The sequence below is a fragment of the Schistocerca nitens genome, chromosome 1, assembly GCF_023898315.1.
Source record: "Schistocerca nitens isolate TAMUIC-IGC-003100 chromosome 1, iqSchNite1.1, whole genome shotgun sequence".
NCBI lineage: Eukaryota > Metazoa > Arthropoda > Insecta > Orthoptera > Acrididae > Schistocerca > Schistocerca nitens.
In genome coordinates, this window is record NC_064614.1 from 993,105,932 (window position 1) to 993,118,536 (window position 12,605).

The window sequence follows — 12,605 nt, forward strand, 5'->3', positions numbered from 1 at the left end:
ACTTCTATGGTCGAAGGAAAATAAACAAGAAGCGTGCAAGAATCGCCAACGTGACGGCGTAATAATTCGTCTACATTCAATATCACGCGTCGATTCTCTATCCCTTTAGTTTAAACAAGATATTCTAATTCGTTCCTACTTAGAGACCCAGTTCTACAGCAAAAATATCGTTATAAAAGCAATAATATATAAAAATTACTCTGCAAGTAGAAAATAAGGATAAGATTACACTTATTTCCTTAAATTTGTACAGAATTTAAAATATTAGATGACGCAAAAAATATCTATTCATTTGAAAACTTGTTACGAAACTATATAATAATCTCATTGCTTATTTTATTCATGACGTTCGAAATATGTCCGAGAAATATTGTATTTAAAGAAATCTAGCATACAAATTCACCAAATATTTCTCTAGGTACTAAACTTTTATGAACAACTTTGCTAGTTCTTTGAAATCTAGTTAAAAGTTTTCTCGTGATTTTTAAGGTGACTGATGGTGGGCACGGGTAGAGAAGGAGGGAGAGATTTAATTAAATGCGGCTTTCAGGAGTTTAGATTTGTTCATTGTCATCTGCAAATATGTACATGTAACAATAGAAAACTTGAACTTAGCTTTTTATCAATCTTCCATAAAACACGGTTCATGTTGAGAAGATGTGGATACAGGTGTCTTTCAAGTTTCAGTCAGTATTTAATATTAATCAAGCGTATTCGATATCAAAAATCCGAAATACCGTGCACTGCAGTCGATATTCATTGGTAACTTAGTCGATGTAGAAGTCGATTATATAAAGCTGATAGTCGATCAATGGTGCAAGTAGTAGGCGGTGGTCCTCCGCGTATTTACAAAACGAAGTTGGGAGCAGCGACTACTTGCTAGTAACGTGACAGCCATCAAGAGGGGTGGCGTAATAGCAGAGCAGTACTCGTTATATCGATTACGGGTAAGAAGAGATTACATATAGTCTGCTTATGTTGAAGCTAAGAATGTGTTTAACGGAGAAAAATAAATGGCTCGTGTTTCCTTTGCAACTTTACTGTGCGTTTTAACATATCCCTCATGTATTTAGAGAAACAAATTATAGATCTTCTTGAACTGTGAATTTAACTTTCATACGCTATTCTTGCTGTAGTTCTTGAGAAGATGACGTATACAACTACAAAATAACTAGAGTGACACCTGTGAATGTCCTGGCTTCAGCAATAATAAAATAAAACGTAGACACAATCTTTCGAAAGTGTCTCTAAAAGATTATTTTTTATCGAAAGGCTTACGGTTATTTATAGCTGACTGAATATTTGTCGCCACTTCACAAGAGTAAAAATTCAGCTTTATTCTAGGCTAACATTCGGAAGAAATGATAACTGTGAACGTAAACAGGTCTTCCCTTATTAGCGTTTCACGCTGACTCGGTTGCTATAACGGTGATTGCGTGTGGGTTTGATACCGGTAGCGTGGACTAAAAAGGTTTCCGGACAGCAGCTACGAACGATTTTCAGTAATAAATATTTTGCTTAGTTTTCTTCCAACGCATACTTCTTTACGGGATCGGATTAAAAGCTTTTTTCCGCAACTACCGAAAAGCGTGTCTAATATGATGAAAATTGCGTACATGAGAATCACTATTACCCTGTCGACTATGGTTTTCTTCATTCAGATCTCAAAATCATGTGGAAAAAATGTCGCTTTCTGCTGCCGTTCGTTTTTCAGTACGAATATTTATTACATACTGTACTTGGATGGATAAAAACGGCAGTACTTAAAGTCCTCATCGAAAACTGCTTCTAGGACGGCAAAAGAAACTAAAATCTGGGAGCAGTAAGCTGTCAGTCAGGTGTCTGGGCACTTGCTAACGTGTTAACTATCGATAGAACTTTATTGATCTTCTGAAATAATTAATTTGCGTAAAATAGAGACAAACTGTGTCGCACTAAATAAGTAGGTATCGTACCTGCGCATTTTAGTTCACATACAAAGATTGCTGGAATACAGTTTGTCTCATCAGATTTTAAGGCATGGAAATAGCACACCAAATCGACACCGGTAACGGGCAACTGCAAAGTAAATTCCATGTTGCAGCGTGACACAGCACAAACGAAACGCTGAAGCGTCTTCGTCGCACTTGCGCGTTAAAAAATCTCAAGGCAATAAATGTGACTTCAAGCAGCAAATAATTTGCTTCATTTTATACATATAGTTATGCGGCTTGAGGTATTAAAAATCCCAATAAACTTTTCAATTATAAATAACAATGAGTCTGTCGTGGCGCTCTTATAAATCGGGATATCACAGTTTTGGTTTAGTTTGGTGGCGAATTGAGGCGAACTGGAGAACAAAATGTTATACATTAACAGCCATGATCTCTACATACGTTTCGGTCCGTGCGGCTTCCCCCCCCCCCCCCCACCCCCACCCCCACCCCCGCCAGTGGTTAGAGTCCTCTCTTAGGCATGGGTGTGTGTGTGTTGTGCATAGTGTTAGTTTAAGTTAGATTAAGTAGTGTGTAGGCTTAGGGACCGATGACCTCTGCAGTTTGGTCCCATAAGACATTGACACAATTTTTTTTAAAAATAACCCTTTTCCAATAAATATTTAGATAAAGTCGCTACAATCCAATAAGTTCCTGTTCACCAGTTCCTACAGGAAAATATATTCTGATCACGATTGTGCGTCATTCGCCTGTCTAGCTTTTACGGGATGAAATTGAGTTTTTGGTTGCATAGCATGAAAAGACGTAGAATGCAACACAATCGACAACAAAGGTAACTAGAGAAGGAGCACATACTTGGATTGGTAAGGGTGGGGGAATGAATTTGGCAAAGTCTTTATCAAACGAACCATCATATGATTTGCCGTACGCGAAACCACGGAAAGCCTACAGCCGGATGGCCGGACGTAGATTTGCACAGGCATCTTCCCGAATGTGCACCCATTGTCTTACCACTGCTCCACATCGCTCGGTCAGCTGCAAAAGGAATACGTCACTGCTTTTGACTGCTGTTAAGTGTTGCTAGCATTTACACGACTTCACTGTGATCCCGTGTCTGGTACGTATTGATTTTTCTGTCGGAACTCACGAAACGGATGAGAGAAACGGTATAAGACGTTCTAAACAGTTTCGACTGTCAGAATAGTGTTCTCTGGCACACAATTCTTTCGAATCCGGCACGTATAAAAATTGCGACAATCAAATATTAAGATAATGTTCTCGGCCGTCCAGACGAACTTATAGAATTGTTATGAAAAGCTCGTTTTTTTTTTTTTTTTTTTTTTTTTTTTTTTTTTTTTTTTTACTGGTTGACTCATTTTCAAATAAAGTACTGTTATTGTATGTTCAGATGCTGATATACGCTTGGACAATATTGCTTTCCTCCTGCTTGAAAATGTATAAACACAACTAATCTGAGCGAAGGCCGGGTTATGCAACAGAATCATATCTCGGACGGTTTCCTGATTTAGCAAGAAAGCTAGAGAGATTACGTGAGTAAAGTTTGATGATTAAGCAAAGTCTTATCTTGCTTAAGTCACGATGAGATTAAAATTATGATCTGTGTTGCGTGGCTGACCCAGTAAAGTAATGGGGAAACCGCGATTCGGTACAATGCTCGGAAACTGAATTCCACAAGCCTATTCCTAATGTGACTGTGCTCCTTTAGTCGTAGTTCCACACATGTGGAAATAACTAATTGTTATATCAGCCATCTCAAATGAGATACCTTCACTCAAGACTGACGTCCCAGCCATTTTAATTAACAAATGTGGTAAACAATGTAACATTTACGACTTGGCACTTCGAAAAATGTTGACATCAGGTTTGGAACTGTGACAGATCATAAGAATACAGCAGATTTTTACTGCAAATGTTCATGGGTTAAGTATTACCAAACTAAGAGCAAACACACACGAAGGACTTTTATGTTCTGTGATGCCTTCAGCAGTTCGTCTATGTATCTTCTTTTTAAATGGTTCAAATGGCTCTGAGCACTATGGGACTTAACATCTCAGGTCATCAGTCGCCTAGGACTTAGAACTAATTAAACCTAACTAACCTAAGGGCATCACACACGTCCATGCCCGAGGCAGGATTCGAACCTGCGACCGTAGCGGTTCGCTCGGCTCCAGACAGTAGCGCCTAGAACCGCACGGCCACTCTGGCCGGCAGTGACTGCCAGATGGGGCCTCTGCCATTCCTACACAAATAGTCTTAACTTTCTCGCAACCTTCTTAATTATGAATAGCCCCTTTCATTTTCTCTATCACTACCAATCATTAGATATCTTACTTTAATGGCGTGCTTAGGCGGGGGTGGAGGGAGTTCGTCTCGCCGGCAGCCCGGTGGAGCCTCCACCCCCGTCTTGCCTGTGCCCTTACTAGCAAAGTAATTTAGACATCCTACACACTGCCGTACTTGGTGAAAGTTCAACATTTTGCCACAACAAATAATCTTACTCTCGCTTTGCACCATCAACTGAACGTAATGCGATCGAAGAAACTGATGATGACGCAGTTCCTTAACCACCACCAGCATTGCGCTCTTCGTACATGAAATCTCGTTTTGCGATCATTTCTTAATACGCATTGAAAAGCGGCCCAAACTTGCTCTATCGCGTGTCAGAATGAAGCCCGTATTATAAACAAATTTCTCGCTTGTAATCTTGGTATTTTTCTACATCAGTTCAGTTAAAAGTAGTTTCCCCCGGATAGTTAGTCTCCTTATAAACATTAGTAGCGGAAGCAAGATACCAGATTATAAAGTAGAGTAAAACCAATTCGCCTGTTCTGAAGAAGCTGCATGTAAACACTTTGTGCTTCCGCTTGTGCTTTGTTAGAGATCTTTGCTGTTTGGCAACATTCTACTTGTTAACTTGGAACATACGTCGTGAATCTTTAAAGTGCTGCAAATCCATTTTGAATGTTGGCAGTGCAGTCGAAGGGTTTCTAGCTATTTAATTTCCGCCTTTTTTGCTTTCGCAACGGACATTCTGCAGTGTTGGAAGTTTGTGTCGGGAAGGCGAGTAGTGTTCGTCGCGGAAGTCAAGAATGCTGGAATGGTACTGTGGTTCGGTGCGAAAGTGGCCGTAACAACTGGTTTCCTTGCGTTGCTTCAATCACGAAATGGCAGTTTTAGTCCATCGAGCGACACGGATTTCTGCGCTATTTCCCATTTCTTAGAACTCCGCCCTTTCGAACGTATTTGTCATATAATGTTTGGAAAAAAAATTATTTGGTCTTTCATAGCTCTGCGGTGTAAGACAATCTCTGTGCGTATTTTCTTATTTCCGTGCAGTGTTTTCATAAGTATGCTAACTGAAAACTTTGAAAGAATTGTTGATGAAAAGCTCTCGGGGTCTCCAGCCGGGTGGCAGTGTTACAATGATGTTGTACTAATCATCTTTTGACGAAGTGTCGAGATATTGTGGATCTCTTTATACTTTATGAGTGGGCGGATGCATCTGCATGTGACAGGGTCTCGTGTGATCTATGGTGAACCTGAGGGAGGCAGGGAAGGGTACAAGGCTGCTTTCGAATTTCCGCGTAGGCACTGAGCACCCTCTCGCTCTCTAGCCATAGCTGGGCGTGTTCTCGGCGTATAGCTGCTATGTAGGAGTGCAGGCCGATCTTACTTGATAACCTTCGTCCCTATTGGCAAGATTCTATTGGCTACCAATTTCTATAGACTCCTTTAATATGCTTTAACAATAGCCGTTCGTTGTCGTAGGAACGTGTGTTCTTAAAATCGAACTATGTTCATTTAGGGTGTGCCCTGAACTCGTTGATTTATCTGTGTGCACAGACGTACACACCTGACGTGTTCTTCGCAGTGTTTGGAGATACATCGCAGCCTCTGCTCGACGTATTGACGTCCACATTCACATGAATGCCAATTTCCCATGGTGGGTCGTCCGCGGAGTCGAGGATATCTGTCGTCTTCAGTGGAGATCTGAAGACGGTTTCGAGATCGCGTTTGCCAAACAGCTTCGCGGTGTAGGCCGAGAACGTCCCTGAGTCTCTTGGTCTCCTTCCGCCTCTTCCTGGTTTATTGCATCTTCTTTCCTCAAACGTACTTCTAATCTGGACTTCGCTGCGCCCATTTCCATAGTGAATGTCATGTTTTGATGGATGCTGTTTATGTAATGCAGAAACTGATTCGGAGTATCTCTGCCACGCTCCAACTTCGCAAAATGTGTCGCGACATAGTGGTATAAGTGCTTGTGTTTTAAGCAGGCAGTGGGAAGTGTGCCATGCATAGATTTTCAATTCCAGGGACCATGGCAGATCCCATGGCGACTCCATCTATTTGTTAATAAAATTTCCTGTTGCACTTGAAGCGCCGGCCGGAGCGGCCGAGCGGTTCTAGGCGCTTCAGTCTGGAACAGCGCGACCGCTACGGTCGCAGGTTCGAATCCTGCCTCGGGTATGGATGTGTGTGATGTCCTTAGGTTAGTTAGGTTTAAGTAGTTCTAAGTTCTAGGGACTGATGACGTCAGCTGTTAAGTCCATAGTGCTCAGAGCCATTTTTGCACTTGAAGCAGGTGGTGGTAAGTGCATGTTCAGATGCGCCAGGAATGCAAATGAGTCTCGAAAGGGCACTTTTATCAAGATAAATGTAACGTCGAAGCTCACAAGCAGGTCACCCACCCTGTAGTTGTATGCCCTTAAGTACCGCCACGAAATCGGCCGAGTTCTGCACGCAAAGACTGGCGTTCCACAAGGTGAAAAGAATTTGTTCCGAGTAGGGCCTCTAAACTACTCGACCATACGTCTTTCTTTGTACATCATTATTTACGGAGAACGTGTTCGTAATTCGAAAGACACACTAAAGGACAGTCACGAATCGATGTTTTTCCATGACCATGCAGTTAACGTGCCGCATCGTTGCCGCCGTCGAAGGATTAAGGTTTCGTACAAGACGGCAGACAATACAACCCCCATGGTCGCCACTGAGCAGAGCGCTGGCAAGTTTCCAGCTTCGGCGCTCTTGTGCGACAGTGCTAGACTATGTGCGGAGCACCGCTGTACTACCCACGCAGTGTCATAGTCACTGCTATGGGATAGGCAGCAATTTCGCTGCACAGGACTTACAGAAGCAGCACAGCTATTTACTTCGTCCTGTGCCTTGTTTATCAGTTCTCTTCCCTCGAGTGCTTCGAATGGTCGCAAGTCTCACGCACAAGGTTAGACAGAATTTCGCTTCAGGTGGTGCTATGGTACGTCTGTAGGTATGAGAAGAAGAAAAAAAAAAAAAAAACGCAGTTACTGCGCAGAGTGCAATATTCTTTACCCTAACGGATGTATTCCTTGAAGACACTATGAAATATCAACTTACCTTGTACTACCGCTACTGCTGTTTCAGCCCAACTTTCAAACCTGTGATTCGCCGAATGTTTTACACCGTGTGAAGAACTGAAGATACATACTTGCAAGCGTTTTCAACACATCATGAATCCAACACGAACACACAAATCAGTCTCTTTATCACGAGCAGGTGCCACCTTGTCCTCAATACGTGAACATCAACTTCTATCTTTTCGAAGACGGAATTGGATCTTCAACTGTTTACATTTCGGATATTAATGCTGAACTTATGACTGCAGAATTACCGATAAAACTACGAGAAACGAAGAACTGCCACGACTCGTATAGTGATGACGGAAATGTGCGGAAGCGACCGCAGCTGGTTCCGGATAGGCGCAGGAATGTCTCGTTTTAGCAGTATTCGCGCAGATACTATTCACAAATGCGTAGCTGGCTGTCTACGAAGCGTACCTCGCGAACGTGACTTCGATACCTCATGCTATAGCCAGTTAGACACTGTGCAGGGCAGCGGTAACCCGAAGTGAGATTCAGATTCGGAACCGCAGCACTCAATGCAAATATTCATTTATAATCTGCTTCACAATTGGTGAAAAAAATTATATTATATTGTTCTGGTACTGTACTGACACAGTTTTACACACTTAATTTTCACCAGAGAAATTAGCTAATGACAACACTCTTTATTGATCACCAACTTCTTATAGGTGACAGTGAGGTCATCCATCAAAACACTATTTATAAATTTTATATAATATTGTCGAGAACCATAACTCAAAAACCTCGACGAAAAACAACAAAATTCAAGGTTTTTAAAGCTCAAATCCGGTTCCAAACAAAATTGTGTTAAACGATTATAAAATAGCGAAAGTCAATAAATTCAAATTCGTGGGAAATGCCGTACTAAAAAAATGAGATTCACCTATATTAACGGTGCCATGTACGGAACAGTGAACAAAAAGGCAAGGAAATAAAGCCTCACAAAGTTCTACAAAACCATGGTAATATTATATCTGTATTGCAGTGAGACTTGGATAATAACAGCTGGAAATGAACGAACAACACAAGTTACGAAAATGAGATTTTTAAGATGATCAAGTAACTGTCTGCTGTTGTATAAGGAGTAGAACAACCAGACAGGAACTGGGACTTAAAAGCACAAATGAACAGATGTAGTATAGGAATATGTGGCGAGGACATGTCACAAAAATAAATGAAAATACATTACTGGAAAAAGATTAGTGCACGCTTTTAGAGGTTTCCAATTAACTCGAGATTTATTGTTGCAACAGTGCCTACGGAGTACGTGAAATGATTGTATTTACTGATCAGCAGCACAAGCGGTTCTGAGCACCAGGTATCCAAGCATGCTGCAACACGCGTATTTATACGTGATGTAGCCTCCATGGGCTGCAAAGCAGGTGCTGAATCTGGCATCCAGTCTATCGTACAGTTGGCGAATATTGTCATAGGATACGTTGTGCCACGCCTGCTCGATCTGTTCACGTAGTTCTGTAAGATTTGTTGGTCGACGATACGCAAGATTCGCTTCTCGTCCCATCGTACCCCACACGTGCTCGACTGGAGACAAATCTGAAGATCGTGCTGGCCAAGGAAGTTGCTGCACGTCTTCCACATATCATTGAGTTTTACGGCCAGTGTGTGGGCGAGCGTTTCCTGTTGGAACAACTAATCATCTTTCTTTTGCACGAAAGGGCCTAGCAACGTTCTTCACTTACCGAGCGCTGATTAGCGTCCCATTCAAAAACACCAAAGGTGAACGAGAGTCGTAGCTTGTCGCACTCCAGACCGTAAGGCGTGGTGTGGGGCCAGTATGTCTTAGACGAAAGCACTCTACGAGACAGTGCTCACACGGCCTACGTCGTTCGCGCAAACGGCCATCACTTCCGTGCAGGCCGCATTTGTTTTCTTCGCTGAAGACCGAGGCGCGCCATTCTGAAGGCACCAGTCTAGCTGTGCACGTCGATACTGTGACGTGAGTGTGTTTGCGCCTATAGTCCCACTGCTAATAACTGGTTTGGAACCGTTCTTGTCGACTCGTCTGGGCTCACAAGCCCTCTTACCTGTGCCGGATCACAGCTGCCCTTACAGAATGACGATCCTGGCGGGCGTCTGTGCTGTGTCAACGTCCATAACCTCGTCTACAGGTGCCAGAAAGTTTACGTGACCACTGACGCCCAGCATCGTTGAATAACTGACGCAGCACATTCAACTTGTGTGGTAGTTCTCCGAAATGACTACCATGACACTCAGAAGGCCACAATTTGACTTCTTTCAAACTTGCTCAGTGGCTGTAGGAAGCAAGAGTGCGCCTCCATGTCATGGTTGCCCACTTGCTTCACTTAGGCCCTTATTACACTTGGCCGCCATGCAGCACAGCTGCCACGCAACCAGTGGCGCTGCTCGTAATTGGGAATACATTGTTATGGACCTCATTAGACTAGGGCAGCCAGTGGCGCCGCCAGAAGCTGCCTGCCAACTGGCTGCCTTGCCCTGCCACAACGTTGGTCGCCACTGGTGGCGTAGAGTCTTGGCGGGGCATTGTGTCAAACGGAGCCTATTATACTGGCACGACAGGCGGCGCAGCCAGTGCTGCCACCACGTTGTCAGTTCGCTGTGCACTAGTGACGAGGGAACATGTCGGACAACTATACATTCATGCTCCTCCTAGCGCTTTTAATAAAGAGGAGAAGGCGAAGGGGAGAGGAAGATGCATGTACACCCTATGCTATCGTTAAGAGAATCTAAAGGGTTGTATTATATTCTTTTTGATGAACTATATTTAGACGACAGTAAGTTTTTTAACTACCTACGAATGTCTATATCGTGCTTATTGGTGTTGTGGTATTCAGTCCTGAGACTGGTTTGACGCAGCTCTCCATGCTACTCTATCCTGTGCAAGCTTCATCATCTCCCAGTACCTACTGCAACCTACATCTTTCTGAATCTGCTTAGTGTCATCTCTTGGTCTCCATCTACGATTTTTACCCTCCACGCTGCCCTACAGTACTAAATTGGTGATCCCTTGATGCCTCAGAACATGTCCTACCAACCGATCCCTCCTTCTAGTCAAGTTGTGCCACAAACTCCTCTTCTCCCCAATTCTATTCAATACCTCCTCATTAGTTATGTGATCTACCCATCTAATCTTCAGCATTCTTCTGTAGCACCACATTTCGAAAGCTTCTATTCTCTTCTTGTCCAAACTATTTATCGTCCATGTTTCACTCCCATACATGGCTACACTCCATACATATACTTTGAGAAATGACTTCCTGACACTTAAATCTATACTCGATGTTAACAAATTTCTCTTCTTCAGAAACGCTTTCCTTGCCATTGCCAGTCTACATTTTATATCCTCTCTACTTCGACCATCATCAGATATTTTGCTCCCCAAATAGCAAAACTCCTTTACTACTTTAAGTGTCTCATTTCCTAATCTAATTCCATCAGCATCACCCGACTTAATTCGACTACATTCCAATATTCTCGTTTTGCTTTTGTTGCTGTTCATCTTATATCCTCCTTTCAAGACACTGTCCATTCCGTTCAACTGCTCTTCCAAGTCCTTTGCTGTCTCTGACAGAACTACAATGTAGTCAGCAAACCTCAAAGTTTTTATTTCTTCTCCGTGGATTTTAATACCTACTCCGAACTTTCCTTTTGTTTCCTTTACTGCTTGCTCAATATACAGATTGAATAATATCGGGGAGAGGCTACAACCCTGTCTCACTCCCTTCCCAACCACTGCTTCCCTTTCATGTCCCTCGACTCTTATAACTGCCATCTGGTTTCTGTACAAATTGTAAATAGCCTTTCGCTCCCTGTATTTTACCCCTGGCACCTTTGGATTTTGAAGAGAGTATTCTAGTCAACATTGTCATAAGCTTTCTCTAAGTCTACAAATACTAGAAACGTAGGTCTGTCTTTCCTTAACCTATTTTCTAAGATAAGTCGTTCAAAATGGTTCAAATGGCTCTGAGCACTATGGTACTTAACTTCTGAGGTCATCAGTCGCCTAGAACTAAGAACTAATTAAACCTAACTAACCTAAGGACAGCACACACATCCATGCCCCAGGCAGGATTCGAACCTGCGACCGTAGCGGTCGCTCGGCTCCAGACTGCAGCGCCTAGAACCGCACGGCCACTCCGGCCGGCTAAGATAAGTCGTAGGGTCAGTATTGCCTCACGTGTTCCAATATTTCTACGGAATCCAAACTATCTTCCGCGAGTTCGGCTTTTACCAGTTTTTCCATGCGTCTGTAAAGAATTCGCGTTAGTATTTTGCAGCCGTGCTTAAATACTTACAAAAGGTTATTCCTCTCAACGAAGGACCACTGCTCAAAATCCGTAGGAGTGGACAAATAATTTCATTACAAGCATTTATTTTAATTGCTTATTACTGTAAGCTTCAGAACTGGTGTCCCAAATTGCGAGATGTTGTTCAACTGCACAAATGAAATCTTCGGTGTTCACTTGTGTGTCCAATAACTTCTGGCATTCTTTCAGTGCTTCTTCCAGCTTCATGTTTTTCCCTTTTGCTGTGTCTATACTTTGACTCTTTTCCACAGTGACATACTGCAGTTTACTAGACATACTGGAGCAAATGAAATAGTGCGCAGAAAGGAGTGCGAGGAAAACAGACTGCTCGACTAGCGGGAACTGCCGAACTACCGTAGCCCGAACAAGTGATTGTTGCGCCGCTGGCGGCCTAGTGAAATAGGAGCAGCGCCTCCGATGGCGTGGCTGGCTGCGCCGCCTGGCGGCAGAGTGTAAGAAGGCCCTTACTTGCAGCGCACTGAGCCTTCTCGCTGCGAGCATTCCTTATTAAATCATAGACACAGATGGCGCTCTGGTTGCTATGTCACGATGCTGTATGTAGGCGGACGACGTTGAAACCATTATCAGTAGAGCTTCTATCCCCTAGATGGTATATGCCGTCATCAGATCAAAATCAATGTCGTCTTTCCAGGTGTACTATTCTTCTGACAGTGCAGAATGTCTAAAATAGTAGTGAATTTTCGACTAATATGGAAAGGATCAATGGGTAGACGGCGAAAGAGAGTGCTCAGATAGTAACTTACCACAGAATACATAAGCACTGAAGAAGAGGACGTAACGGGTAAATTCTGAACACTTGAAGAAGAAGAAGAAGAAGAAGAAGAAGAAGAAGAAGAAGACAGCCTGGAAAATACACGAACTTTGTTTATACGACGCAATTTCAAAAATTAAGTTACGTACGTCGTCCCACGCTAAAAATG

General features: G+C 42.9%; 1 protein-coding gene across 1 annotated transcript in view; it reads left to right on the top strand.

Annotated features, from left to right (window-relative positions):
- Window positions 1-802: 802 nt before the first annotated feature.
- Window positions 803-12,605, top strand: part of LOC126195256 (juvenile hormone epoxide hydrolase 1-like) — a 53,443-nt gene continuing 41,640 nt past the window's right edge. Inside the window, exon 1 of the mRNA XM_049933785.1 lies at window positions 803-947. The gene's annotated coding sequence lies outside the window, so the exon portion shown is untranslated. The remainder of the gene's footprint in view (window positions 948-12,605) is intronic.